The sequence below is a fragment of the Aedes aegypti genome, chromosome 3 (assembly GCF_002204515.2).
Source record: "Aedes aegypti strain LVP_AGWG chromosome 3, AaegL5.0 Primary Assembly, whole genome shotgun sequence".
Taxonomy (NCBI): domain Eukaryota; kingdom Metazoa; phylum Arthropoda; class Insecta; order Diptera; family Culicidae; genus Aedes; species Aedes aegypti.
In genome coordinates, this window is record NC_035109.1 from 123,365,418 (window position 1) to 123,381,223 (window position 15,806).

Sequence of the window (15,806 nt, forward strand, 5' to 3'; positions counted from 1 at the left end):
ACCGATTTGAATTTCCGCAGCACATAGGACATGACTTGAATTCTAACATATATTTTTGAATAAGGTGCCGAAAGCGCTTCTTGCGCAGGTCTCTCATATTTTCAGATAAATCGTTTATAATTTTTCGTAAAAGATATGATTTTAGTCAAATATTTACTACTTTTGATATCGTTAATATATAACAAGCTTTCTATTAACGATATCAAAAGTAATAAATATTTTACTAAAGTGATATTTTTTACGAAAAATTATAAACGATTTATCTGAAAATATGAGAGACCTGCGCAAGAAGCGCTTTAGGCAAACTTGTTCATCTCTGATTGTTCAATTCTTTTTTAAATTATGTCAATTTTTAAAAATCGTCAAAAACTTTAGCCGTTTGAGCTGCAATTAATTTTGAATGAAAAAAGTGTAGAAAATATATATTAAATTTCAAGTGATGTCTAAGCTGCAGTGAAATTTTGATTCTAATCGATCAACAAATAACTCAGATCAAAGCCTCCAAAGTTGATCATTCTGTACGAAAAATCGAAAAAGTGGCAAATGTATTGTTTAATACTGTAGATCCTTTGTATACTTTGTCCAATGTAGTCTATATACCACTTATAACATATCCCTCGTTGCGTGGTTTACCGCCGCCAGAGCCACCACGCTGATGCTGTGTACGATAAGCGAGGTTTTTTTCACCACTGTTGTTCAAAACACAACAGTTGACTCTTCCAACTTATGCAGTAATAAAATCTCTAAGTTTCAAGCTTAATATAAAAAGAAAATATTTACAGCAAATTTAAAACAAATAGTGAGGTTTAAGCAAAAACCAGTTATTACCAATAACTTCTTACGTTCCGACCCTTCCGTTACCAACCCTTTAATATGTTTTGCCTATAACTTTTTCGCTTTTTGATATTCTCAAACCAAATTTTCACACAAGAAGTGGATATCCTTCTAGTTTGAGGGCTTAGTGAGAATTTTGAGATTGGCCACCAGATTCCGGAGTTAATCGGAAATCAAAATGGCCAATTTCAAAAATGTAGATTTTCAATGCGAAATCAGCTGAGTTTTCACATTTATTAGCTTTATGATGATGGTAACCGATACTCAGAAATCCATGTTGGTCATTGCGAGGACTACAAATTCCAGGGGACTTAATACTGTCATGCGACACATTAAAAAGCATGATTTTTCAAAAGTTTGCATTATATGGCTGAGCTTTACCTCGAAGAACCGATTTGTCCACTTGGGAATCGGTATTAGAATATCCGAGGATCGGTTCCGGGGGTCATTCTTTGAAAATCATTAAAAATTGTCATGTGACATTTCAAGCTTCATGTTTTTGAAAGATATTACATTCTATAGGTGAGCTTCAATGCCTGGGACCTGTTTGGCAACTTTGGAACGATTTGTTCACGAGTTCCTGAATTATTTGTAGAAGAAATTCCTGAAGGATTTTTTGAGGAATTTGTACACATTTTTGAACCCATAGAGATTTTTGCAAGACCACCTGCAAGTTTGCTTTATGGAATATTAGGGTGTATTTTTGATAAAATTAGAACGGCAGAACAATTTCAATTGGCTTAGTAAAAATTTTCACCGAAATTTGGTTGTACAACTGTTGAACTTTCAACAGAACAAAACAACATACTACTGAACTTCAGTTGTTTCAATTTCGTTAAAATGTTGCCGAGGTAGTTTGTTATTTTTTGTGAAAATAAACACGTTTTGACGACACAATAAGCATCTTGTAATTATTCTTAATTATAATGATTATCATGATCACTTTTTAAGGAGTAGCCATTTTCGAGTTATTTTCTTTATTTATTCGCGATCCTTCATCAAGTAAGTCAGTAGAGAGAAGTATGACCTACATTTTTATAAACCTATTGCTCTTGACGGAGAATCGTGAATAACTAATGAAAATGACCTATTTTATTGTTTAATTAGTACATATTTACATTAAACTTGACATAACTCGAAAATGGCTACTTCGAGAGAGGTGATAATGATTATTATTATGGTTTGGAATAATTTCAACATAATTTCACCATCAAAACGTATTTATTTTGACAAAGAACCAAAAAGAACGGTGTAATTTAAAATTTTAGTTTAATTTTTGAATTTTCCATGATAAAATTTAAAAAAATCAGTGTACATTTTTGTAGCCCAAATTTGAACCATTTTTCGGTAAATTTTGTAAGTCGCTGCTCCAATTCTTGTAAACAATATTGAATAATTCCAGATAAAATCAATGAAGTGAAATAATGTTTGCAAAATTGCGATATGGAGAAATTTCATAAGGGCAACTCGTGGAAGAATTCCTGAAACAATTTTTATTATAGGGGAACTGGGGGAAAAATGAACAACCTAAGCAGTTTTCATGTTTTCTTGCTTATGAAGCTCTCAGAGTTGAAGAAGGATGTTTATGCAATGTAACAAGTTGAAATATTATGATGGTAACAGAATTTTATCAACATTATTATAATTTTGATTTTTTTTCCACAGAGTCAATATTCAAAACATGTGGGTAAAAGTAACATGTAACGGGGGTAATATGAATATATAAGTGGGGGTAAAATAAACACCATTGGAATTGAACGGGTTGTAGTATGATTCTCGGCATCTGGTACATGAACAATGCATATCTCACAGATGTGTTGGAATCGATGCAACGCTGCTATTATTTGGATGGCTGTTCATTGTTGTTTTTGTTTTTTCTCCTGAATTTAAAATGAAATCCGGTAATATTCGCCCTGCCATGGTGTTTATTTTACCCCATCTCGAGTGGTTCATTTTACCCCCAAAAAATCAACATCTTTAAATCATTTGTTCTAAGAATTAAGAAGATAAAAATACTTTCAATTTCCGTATACTTATCATAAATACTTTAAAGATATGATGTGTTATGCAGTTTAGTAGATTTTTTATGGTTTTAGCCATAAAAGCCATATTCCACGAATGAAAATTTACATCATATGAGAAAACGGAGAGACGTACTTTGTTTTCGTTTACTTTTCCAGCTTTTGACAGTTCTAAATCGTGCTAGAGTTGTCGAAATAGTTCCTCAAATTCTATGACATTTCCCGGAAGACTATTTCCCGGAAAACCATTACCCGGAATGCCGTTTCCCGGAATTCATTTCCCGAAATAACCCATTTCCCGGAATACACCAAAAATAAGCATGTGCGGATTTTGTTTTTTTTTTCGGTGTGGATTTCAAAACTTTATGTTTTACATTTGTCAAAAATGAACCCAAATTTACGTAGCGATCAACGCACAACTGTTAATCAAGACCAAAGGGTCATGGGATCAAACCCGGCGGTCTAGGATCTTTTAGGTTTAGAAAATTTTTCTTCTTTGCAGGACATGGTGTATATTTTGCCAATTGGCGAAGAATGTTCTTAGTTAATCACTGCTGGAGTTCTCATATGAACATTAGGCCGAGAAGCAGGCTCTCTCAGTTGAAGCGTCGTATTTTTTGGCTTTCCTTATTTTTGAGACTTTTAGCTCTAGACTGGTTTATCTTATCATTATGGTTTGGAATAATTTATTATATCGACTTATGAAGGTTCTTCTTCTATATGATCGGTGTTCAGACAGACCGGACTAGATGATGTTTGAGTGTACTAAAGATACGGACTCCATCCACTCAGAATTTTCCTATGCTTTTTTGGTACAGATTCTCTTCTTTTTCTGGCGTTACGTCCCCACTGGGACAGAGCCTGCTCCTCAGCTTAGTGTTCTTATGAGCACTTCCACAGTTATTAGCTGAGAGCTTAACTATGCCAATGACCATTTTTGCATGTGTATATCGTGTGGCAGGTACGAAGATACTCTATGCCCTGGGAAGTCGAGAAAATTTCCAACCCGAAAAGATCCTCGACCGGTGGGATTCGAACCCACGACCCTCAGCTTGGTCATGCTGAATAGCTGCGCGTTTACCGCTACGGCTATCTGGGCCCCTCTATTGGATTTTTGGTACAGATGTATAATCAAATAGATAAGTTCCATTACAACAGTAAATAATGCTAATGTTTTGATATTTAGAATGCCTAGGGTGCGTTTCTCAGAAACCATTGAAAAACACTTGGTCCAGTTTGTCTGAACAACGACCATATATAAATAAAAATGGAATGGTGTTTGCATGTCACAAAATGGCTTGAGAACAAGTTTTGGATTTCAAAGTTATGTTTTTGAAGTGTTCCGTCGAGTTTGTGTTTACTAAAATTCGAAGAACTTCAAGATAAAGTAAGAAAACAGGGAAACAAACTGACACTTTTTTGTTAAATTTCGTTTTGTATTAGCAGACAACTTACTGCGGGACAAATCAAGATGTGTCGGGTCAATTACTTCAACATAAAAAGGAGAATTCAATGAAGCATGATTTTTCCTTGCGATGCCTCATTTCTTGAAGCTTTTGTGACGTTGAATATGTAATTTTTTACTGAATATGGACATAGGGAAATGGATTATTCCGGGAAATGATTTTCCGGGAAATAAGTCATTCCGGGAAATGTCTTTCCGGGAAATGGTATAGAACCAGTTCCTTAGTCTGATGATTAAGGATGGTACCATGTTCTGCATATATTTATAGCTTAATACCGTAAATCACAAACATGTTCATTTTACCCCCCTGTTCATTTTACCCACAGTTCCCCTACCAAAATGAATTGCCTGCTAGAATTTAAACCCTTCCTTTTCCACGACTGTGATCGACTATTTCTTCACGAAGTAAGCTTTAAAAAAGTGCTTGAACAAATGAGGAGCCTAAACGCAAAGGGGCGTAAGTGACATTTAAGTCGTTTTTAACTTAAGTTCTGTATGCCGAAAAATTCTACTGTTTTTAAGCTTTCCAATTGTATTTTTAAGTGATTTTTCCGTCCAACAGAAACAAAATAACATAATTCGTAGAAGTCTGGCTTGTGTTTCGGTTTCCATACAATTTGTATGGACTGAGAAATTGTTGAAAAAACTTTTAAGTCGTTTTTCTCAAAGCTTCTCTTTCTTCGTCACTTCCCCCTCATTGCTTCTAATCCTCTCAAATAGTGTTGCAAATGCACTAAGCTTTTCTAAACCGTTTTAAACTATTTTAGCGGTTTTTAAATGGTAAATTGATTGTTTATCAATAGTTTTATTATTGAATCAATTGACTATTGAACTATTCTGTTGAGTATGGGATCATATTCTAGTAACCATTGCAAAGTGTTCATCTAATTCGGTTCGTCTCAAGTTCGTCGAAAATCAATAGAGCTCTGGAGCTACCATGGCAAAGAGAGGGTCAAGAGGCATCCCTTAATTGTCATCAGCGTACCATTCCTGGAAAATTTACTGGTGTGATTTTTGAATCCAATTTATAACGCAAACTTTCCTTAGACAGTGTAAAGAATAATTCTGAAGGATATCTCAAACAGAAAATTTTCTATATAACATAATATTTAAATTCTATAGTAAATTAAGCAAACTTATCAGCGAGAGAGAATCATATAACGTCTCGAAAGCTTGAATGAAATAAATTTTCATTTTCGTGTAATCTATCGAATAGTCTGTAGCAGTCTCTCGACAATCATAACGATGATTAAGGTGAAGATATACCGTAGCCACACATCACTTTTCAAGAGCACAAATCTAGAAAAAAAATAACTGACTAGCGAGAGACCAATCGAATCTCTAGGTTTGTGCTTTTGCTTATTTGAGGAGGTGTCTCTTCGGTTTATTTGTTCCTTATCAAGGTAGATAACTTTATCAAGTTATCATGATAAAGTTGATGGTTGATTACTAGAACATTCGCCAACGGCGAAGGAAACTCGTAAAAGGAACTGCCTGCAGGTTCTTATTACTTGAATATGCTAGTTCCACTAGTGAAGTGCCTCTGTCAAAACCGTACCCTGATTACATTGGAATGTAGGATACGCACATGTTAGGAAACTTGTAGCGGAAAATTATGGCGATTAAAACCAACAACCTTCCCAATCGGTTGGTGTTCCTAGCCATGAAATAGAATCAACTTATTTTTTTCGCAAACGGTCATCATCAAGGTAGCAATAGTAATGATGCTTTGCGCTGCGTGCGGTAGCCTCGTGGCGTATTAACATCGTTTTATGGTGCGAATTTACATCGCTTACCGATGCTATTCTGCTGTCGGAAGATCAATTATTTGATTTTGAGAGCGGTATTAGGGCACATACATTTTTTTAAACCTAGTCGAACACATTACAGTTGGATGCTTAGACTTAATCGCTTGGCTGCAACAGCAGCTGATTAGCATACCAAATTTTATATTGGAAAGCATGGGTAGATTAAACTCAATTTAGTCGTGCATTTTTTAGAAAGTTGCTTTCATGAGAGGTTTTGAAGCGCACAACGGCACATCGATGCAAAGGTCATAAAATTACAAAGTAAACGCTTGAATGGTCGCGCAAAGATGGTCGAAACTCGATACACAAGCAAATATGGCAAGAAAAACGATGAAAGTGCCCAAAATGTGACTACCTAATAAAATGCGGAAAAGGGCAAAATAATTTCGATTGTGCCAAGCGAGCGCGGGTCGAGCAATCAAACTGTCAAAGAAAATTAAGGCTGATAGATTTGTTTTTGTCGGTGAAATCCAAAAATCTGATTCGTGAAAGGTGAATGTGATCCACCCTTTTAGGGTGACACTTTGCAGTGCGCAGAAAAGCAACAATATCTTATCGTTCCATTTCATTGTATTTTAAAATCACTTCTTCGAGATTATCACTCGACACAACGGTGGAATACCTGAACGGGTTCCAACTAAGTATTAAATTTCTGGAATCGTCTCGATGTTGACAGTTATTTTTCTCACTGGTTTGCACAAATCGTTCCAATCCGACAGGTTCTTGCTCAATTGATTTTCATTGACATTGGCGTGCGTAATAATCGCCCAAAAATGTCTGCTGTATTTTATTCTTCTCTCTTCGCCAAATATGGACTGGTCGCTGGTACCTACAGGTTAAGTGAATGCATCAGAACACATTGGCGTAGGAACAGAATGGTCATTCCTTTGGGAATCTATTCTGATTTTTCCAATGCTATTTTGATTGACTAGTTCATTCGAATGTGTTTCAAATTAGCTGAAATGTAATAAAAATGTAAAATATTGCATAAGTTACCGGTGCTACTTGGATAAATTTAATGAAAGCCTAGATCCCCTCGAGAAAAAAAAAATCTTAGCTACGCCAATGTCAGTTAAGATCTTTTATTCCCCACCGTTACGATTCGCCACATATCGCCGTCTTGGAATCGAATTTGCACTTTGCGCTTGAACGTTTTGGTTTCGGCTTATCGCACTGTTGTAGCTCACGGAAGCAATGTGACTTTGTTGATTCGAAAAATGAAGGAAGTCAAACGGTGAGAAAATGAAGAATAAAAACAAGTGAAATTAAAACAATTAGCAAAATGAGAAGAAGTAACTTTGTGGTGAGATGAAGCAGAAGTAAAGTGCAAAACCGGCATAACTCCCGAAACCAGTTTCAATAAGTGGTAAACACTGAAAAGTAATACCGAAGAAGACGAAAAAACAAATGCGATTAGGAAGAATAAGGTAATCGTTTTTAAAAATAAAGCAGCACCACTATTAGCAAATTCGGTGCCCAAGTGAATGCGAATGAATGTGCAAAGCTCGAGAGGAGCAGCAGAAGCAGCACCATCACCGGCAATTGACAACAATATTAGCGATTCATCATCAACCTCCCCGACGTCGTCGGCCACTCCGCTTTCGCTATCATCCTCCTCAACACCGTCTTCGTTTGGAAGTGGCAGTGGCGGTTCGCTGCGGGGTCTTGGCAGTGCTCTGCGGCAACTTCAACAGTACCAGCGCAGGCGAAATTTCCTAAGTTCGCCACCGCCTCCGTTATCACTGTCAAGCCCCGTAGCAGCCGCGACTTCAACAACGACAATGCTGCTCACGAGTAATGCAGCAGCTCACGAGCATCACCTGAACTTTGTGATGGGTTTCATCAAAGAGGATGAAATCTACAACAGTGTAACGTCTTCGTCATCTAGTGGTGGAGGGGCGACTACGGCCTCGTCCATCATTTCGAGCACTACGGATACTTCGTCGGAGGACAATTCGCTGGTGGTGCCCTCGGCAATAGGGTCGTCTTCGGTAGAGCTGGCTCAATCGTACCTCGATGATGTAAGCATACTTTTATGGGTATTGTGCTGAGTAATGCACCATTGTTTTTTTTCTTATAAGTAATTATTACTCAGTTTAATGGCCTTTCACTGATTGAGATCTTTGTGATGATGTTATTAATTTATTCTAAGTGACTGTGTTGTCAATAATGTAAACAATTATGACAATGCTTCTAACGTGTTTGGAACATTTTTGAAAAATTCTCCACAGTAATTTTCATATAAACCTAGCTTTGAATCATCACCAAAAAAGCTGAACATTTTACAGAAAAGTATGACAAGAAAGATATGGAAAATTCTAAGGTTGATTGGATTTTTGAACTTTGAATTTTTAATTTTGTACCATCCTAGTGTAGCTGTAGCTATTGAGTAGCTACACAGCAAAAAAAATGGAATATTGTTGCTATAAGGTGTTTAAAATTGCGTGATTGGTCAATTTCCGTCTTTTTATATATTCCAATACCATTATTCAAAAGTTATTTCACGCAATAATCACGACGCGATTAATATGTATGCAGAGAAAACGATGTGATGTTACAATTTATTTTTGCTTTGTAGATTTAATGTTTGGTATGAACAAATAGGTTTAAGGACAAAATGTCGAAAATAAAACATGCCGAACGCTCCTTTCGACGTTTTGTCCTTTCGAACTTTTGTCCATTCGACGTTTTGCCCTTTTGATATTTGGCATTCGACTTTTTGGAATTGAACACCTAATCCACATTTCGAACATACCGTAAAACGGGATATCTTTGATAATGCGAGTAAATTTGATAGTGCGGGACTCACAACATACTAAACGAAAAAACGTCGACGCTGGAACTAATGAACGTGTATCATTAGTTAGAATGGCCAAAATAGTAGAAATTCACTGAAATATTCATATATTCATTCTACAACAACTTTTCATTTCTGGGCAATATGCCCCACCACGATATGCCCACTCTTGATGCCATCTATTCCTGAGCCAGCTCCTAGCAGTGTTTTAGCGTGCATAAGCAGCTGACAGTCCTGGGGCATATAACCGCTATGTTTCAGTTAGTTAAGTTTTGCGGAAAGCCTTTATTTTTAAACAACTAGTAAGATGATGAGCCTAGCGATGTGGTTTTCACATTAGAGATAGTGATTTTAACAGAGATAGTTTCATTTTTCTCATAAGGGGTCATATTATACCGGGTTACCCTATCACAATAATTTGTCCAGGATACTATCCTGCAATTTCCTTAGGAAAAAGTCCAATGATTTTTCCTTGGATGTATTCAAACAGGAATTCTTCCTAAGATGCATTAGGAACAGTTAAAAATCATCTACAGAAGATATTTTCAAAAGCCCTGAAGAAATTCTTGGAGGAGTTCCTAAAGAATTTCTTGAGTTTTCTTCCTAGTAGAAGAAATGACTTAATTCTAGATGTTCGGAAAATTCCCAGGATAATTTATATAGAAATCTGTGGGAATTCATTCAAATTATATATTCAAATATCCGTCATCAACAATGTACGGTACCGACGCCCGCCCCGGTACAATCTCGAGTGGCTAAAACAACCGGATGTCGCCAATGCGTACGCGCAGCATCTTGAGGCAGCGTTGCCGGATGAGGGCGAGCTCGATAGGGCCCCTCTTGAGGACTGCTGGAGGACAGTCAAAGCAGCCATTAACGACGCTGCCGAAAGCGTTGTCGGATATGTGGAACGGAGCTCAAGAAACGATTGGTTCGACGAGGAGTGCCAGGAGGTTTTAGAGGAGAAGAATGCAGCGCGGGCTGCAATGCTGCAGCATGGTACGCGGCAAAACGTGGAACGATACAGACTGAAGCGGAAACAGCAAACCCGCCTATTCCGGGACAAAAAGCGCCGCCTGGAAGAGGTGGAATGCCAAGAGATGGAGTTGCTGTACCGTTCTCAAGAAACGCGGAAGTTCTATCAGAAGCTCAACACATCCCGCAAAGGCTTCGTGCCGCGAGCTGAGATGTGCCGGGATAAGGATGGGAGCATCTTGACGGACGGACGCGAGGTGATCGAAAGGTGGAAGCAGCACTACGATGAACACCTGAATGGCGCAGAGAACACAGGCACAGAAGGTCAGGACAGCGAAGGCGATGGCTACGTCAGCACAGCGGACAGCGGAAATCAACCATCTCCCACGATGGGGGAAGTTAAGGATGCCATTCAACAGCTCAAGAACAACAAGGCCGCTGGCAAGGATGGTATCGGAGCCGAACTCATCAAGATGGGCCCGGACAGGTTGGCCGCTTGTCTGCATCGGCTGATAGTCAGAATCTGGGAAACGGAACAGCTACCGGAGGAGTGGAAGCAAGGCGTTATATGCCCTATCTACAAAAAGGGCGACAAACTGGAGTGTGAAAATTATCGTGCAATCACCATCCTAAACGCCGCCTATAAAGTGCTATCCCAGATTCTCTTCCGTCGTCTATCACCTATAGCAAACGAGTTCGTGGGAAGTTATCAAGCAGGTTTCATCGACGGCCGCTCGACAACGGACCAGATCTTTTCCGTGCGGCAAATCCTCCAGAAATGCCGTGAGTACCAGGTCCCTACGCACCATTTGTTCATCGATTTCAAGGCGGCATACGATAGTATCGACCGCATAGAGCTATGGAAAATCATGGACGAGAACAGCTTTCCCGGGAAGCTCACAAGATTGATCAGAGCAACGATGGACGGTGTGCAAAACTGCGTGAAGATCTCGGGCGAACACTCCAGTTCGTTCGAGTCTCGGCGGGGACTACGACAGGGCGACGGACTTTCGTGCCTGTTGTTCAATATTGCGCTTGAAGGTGTCATGCGGAGAGCCGGACTTAACAGTCGAGGCACGATTTTCACGAGATCCGGACAATTTGTTTGCTTCGCGGACGACATGGATATTATTGGGAGAAAATTTGAAACGGTGGCAGATTTGTTCACCCGCCTGAAACGCGAAGCAACAAGAGTCGGGCTAATGGTGAATGCGTCGAAAACAAAGTACATGCTGGTTGGCGGAACTGAGCGCGACAGGGCCCGCCTAGGAAGCAGTGTTACGATAGACGGGGATACCTTCGAGGTGGTGGACGAGTTCGTCTACCTTGGATCCTTGCTGACGGCTGACAACAATGTTAGTCGGGAAATACGAAGGCGCATCATCAGCGGAAGTCGTGCCTACTATGGGCTCCAGAAGAAACTGCGGTCAAGAAAGATTCACCCCCGCACCAAATGCACGATGTACAAAACGCTCATAAGACCGGTAGTCCTCTATGGGCATGAGGCGTGGACTATGCTCGAGGAGGACTTGCAAGCTCTTGGGGTTTTCGAACGCCGAGTGCTAAGGACGATCTTCGGCGGCGTGCAGGAGAACGGCGTGTGGCGGCGAAGGATGAACCACGAGCTCGCTCAACTCTACGGCGAACCCAGTATCGTGAAGGTAGCTAAAGCTGGAAGGATACGCTGGGCAGGGCATGTTGCAAGAATGCCGGACAACAACCCTGTAAAGATGGTGTTCGCCACGAATCCGGTCGGAACAAGAAGGCGTGGGGCGCAGCGAGCTAGGTGGATGGACCAGGTACACCAGGACCTGGAGAGCGTGGGTCACAGTCGAGGATGGAGAGAAGCGGCCATGAACCGAGGGAATTGGCGAAATATTGTTGGCGAGGCTTTATCAAGATAATTGATGTAAAGCCAAATAAGTAAGTAAGTAAGTATATATTCAAATGGATTCCAAGAATGATTGCTGCTAAATACAGTACAATGGAATGTACAGTGATAAAAAATACAGTAAAATTTACAGTATTTTTTATCAGCCCTTAAATACGAGTGTAATTCCTGAAGGAATTCAAGAGGCATCTGTTGAGGAATTGGATGTATCATAAATTGATCCAGGAAAAATATAAAATGTTTAGTTGTTTGCGAAGCATTCTCTGTAGCAAATGATAGTGTACAACTCATGCACTGTACCTTTAAGTCAATAAATTTGATGGAATACAGTGAAATGTTTCGGGAAATAACTCCTTTAAGAATGCAAATACCCCGGGAGAGAAAGAAAAAACAAATCCTAGAAAATCAGCACAGAAATCCCTATACATTTTCTGGAGGATTTTCCGTCACTTTCTTTGGAGGTCAAATTCCTAGATGCCTGGTGAAATTCAGGAGCTATTCCTGAAAGAAATCTATCTTATCGATTTCTTCGAAAGACTGTATGAAACCCTCACATCTCGTTTCGAAAATTGGCTATGATGAAATTGTTGGGCAATATGATCTCTACCAATCATATATTTATTTTTTTACGTTTTTTTTTCGATCTGAAATTTTCTAACACGTAATCGGTACTTAAACTGAGACGTGTTTCGGTTTCCAACTTGCGCACTGTGAAAACAGGAGGGTTGATTTCAATCATAGTTCACCGTTACATGCAAAAAGGGTGTACAAGTTGCGTATAGTGGTCGTTTTGCGTGAAATTCGTGAATGATCATTTGAGGTCACTTTCCCCTCCCTGATGAAAATTTTGGCTACGCTCATGCTTTAAATGTTGTTTGTTATGTTTCTTTCAACTTAAAACATTCTTGTAAAGTGTTTCCATGTGTTTGTATACACATTATCAAAATTACCCCAAAACCGAAAATTGGCTTTGGATTACATCAAAAAATTATTATGCATTCAAAATAAATCGTTACGTACCTAATTGCAACCATAGAAATCTCAACATTTCCATCTGAATTTCAAGGTTCCAACAAGATCGCTATTGGTACACGTGTTCCAGTAGTTGCGCTAGAGCTCCTGTAGTAGACGTTCGGGAATGATACAAGGAATTTTAAACAAAATGATAAATTTTTACATAGGTTCAACATTTTCCCTCGGAACAGCAACTAATATCTTTCGAATGAAGCATAAAGATCATCTCTGGGACTTTTCTTCATTTTTATACATCCATTTTAAAAACTGCTTCCATCCGTTGATCCACTACTGGAACACGACGGCGACTATTGGTGCAAGGGAGCCATTTTTTGCGTAAATTTAATTATTATTTTTGATACAATAAAAAGCTGAAATTTTGCAAATCGACTCAACTAGAGGCGATGGATAAATATCAAAAATAGCACATGTAGTTTTTATCGAAAAATGTACGTTTTATTCCATAGTCCAATCTACTGGTACATTACAACCATTGGTACCGGCACCCCACGCTTCTGAAAAAAGCTATTTTTCCTCTTAGTGTTTGGGTTTTGTATTGCCGATTTGATAGATATGCAATAGACTGATGCAAATTTTGAAGTTTCTATTCCCCTATGCTTAAACGATGTCAATTATGATAAAAATCATTCTCCCAAAGTTTGAAGTGATTTGGAAGAAATTTGGTTGTGCACACGCCATTTGAAGTTTATATGGAAATTACTATGGCAAAGTCAAACCTTTTGTGTTCAGTCCTCTAACTGCTCGTAATAATAATTTATGGGAAAGTGAACACACTCTTCATATGTGAATTCTTCCCAGTTACAACTTTGCCGAAGACCACATTTTGATTGGACGTAAGGATAATTTGTTATCATTGATAACAAAGTCCAAATCATGCTGAGATGATCATTCAATTACTTTCAGAGCAACACTGCTTTTTTGCTGTAGAACATAGTAGCCTGGATTACTTTGATCTATTCTTCCCGCCAGGAGCGCCACTGTTGCCTGCCAAGCAGTTGGTTAAGCATGCAAAATGCAAACCCACTTTATGATCATTAATAGCAATTTATCCGGACATCCAATCGAAATGTGGTCTTCGGCAAAGTTGTAGCTGAAGCCAAAATTTAAAAATTTGCATCACTCTAATATGCAATTTATTTGTTTGTCAGAACCATATGAAATCACACCTTGTTCGGTTAGTCGTGAGCAAATGTTCGCGAATTTCAGCCAAACGGCATTTGGCCAAATAGCATTCTGTCAAATGGCGTTCGGCTAACTGATTCGGAACCGAATACCAATTTTAAGTACTGGAGAGATCTTTGGCAATCACTTTTTTTTTTAACAATTTTCACCGATTTCATTGAGATGATTTGCAAATTTCTGGCGATCAGATGAATCGTCATTGAGGAGATCCTTGAAAGTTGGCACATTTCTAGGATTCCTTATATGCAAGATCTTTGTTTTTTAATATTCTTACTAAAGTCCTACTGATTGATGAAAAGCTGAGCTGATAGCTTATTGGGAAATCTAAAGGGTTTCCTACTAAAATCCTGAACGGCTTCATTTAGAATTGTCGTTCAGTAATTTGACAGAAACGGAAAAATCTTGAGTAAAATTCAGGTTGAATTCTAGAAACATTACTAAATGAACATCTAATGAAATTCATTGAAAAATCCGTTCGGATTTTTTTTAATCTTCAAAGGAATTCCAGGAATTATTTCTTATTCGTAGAGAAAATCCTTGTTGAATTCTAGAAGAAACCTTAAAGTACAGTTTTGTAGAAGATCTTAGAAAAAAAAGTAAAAATTACAGAATGAATTCATGGATGACTCTGAAGTTACTTGTTTAATTACTAAGCACGATAACGCAGCTTAATAACAATAGTTCTGTTCCCAACCAGCTATGTTGAATCATTGAGGTCATGTTCCTTTGCACCATTGGTCACAGAAGATAAATATTGTACAGGGGATAGGCAAGATGATTGAGATAGGCAAAATTTAAATGCTCATAACTTTATGAAAAAATATGAAATTGGATGCATCCGGAGGCAGTCGACGGCAAATTTAGTCAACTTGCATATTGGCCACCGGACACCGGAGATGTTCCGGATTTTCTAAGGTCATGTCCAAATGGCATTTTTTCTGTCGCTTGTATATTTGTGCAGTGTAAAATTGCATATATGATTAATTTTTCCTAGAAACTAGAACTGATAGGAAGTTGAATGCCGCCAGACGCATTAAAATACGTTGAAAATCTTCAGAAATATGACCATTTCCGTAAAACTTGTTCCATATTTTCGATCAGTCATGTTTGAATTTTTTATCATGTATCATATATCTAGAGCTATATTCAAGCGGGCATTAAACTTTACAATAATGCGTCCAGCAGCATATTCAGAACCATTAGATACACTAACCACTTTATAGTAGGTCCCAGGTGCCCTGGGGGAAGTGGACAATTGTGAACATACCTAGAACCATAAAAATAAGAGCATCAAACTTCAAGATTTTCAAAGGTGTCGCTTCTCGAAGCATTTTCTGCACTACCGGCTGCCATGAGCACTCTAGACTAGATTCCAGGTGCCCCGGGGGATGTGTCTAATTCAAAACATGTCCGAAAACACATCAAGTAACGTAAGAAACCCGATGGGTAAAATACATCCAATTCTCTATATGTATCTACATGTATGGTATCATCGTATCATCATCTACCATGTTAAGCGAATACACAGTAAAGCAATGTGTAATCTGAAGCTCTACAGCGGCAAGCTTTTCACCCCTTTTTGTTCGTACGAAGCTTTGCATTGAAGGTGAAATACTTTACGCACGGGATGGATGTGGTGTAATTGAAAGATTTCGTTTAAGCTTTTTTTTATCTTGTTAGTTGTTCGGGTTACCAACACCAAGAACACCTAAACCAATCGCACCTAGATTAGTTTTTTTTTGTTTTTTTTTTAAATCTAATGTCCATCATTTAACTAATTATTTATTTCACATTAGTA

The 15,806-nt window shown here is 38.4% G+C and overlaps 1 protein-coding gene across 8 annotated transcripts in view; it reads left to right on the forward strand.

Annotated features, from left to right (window-relative positions):
- LOC5569098 (regulator of G-protein signaling loco) overlaps positions 1 to 15,806 on the forward strand; it is a 171,367-nt gene that overhangs the window by 137,820 nt on the left and 17,741 nt on the right. The window lies entirely within an intron of this gene.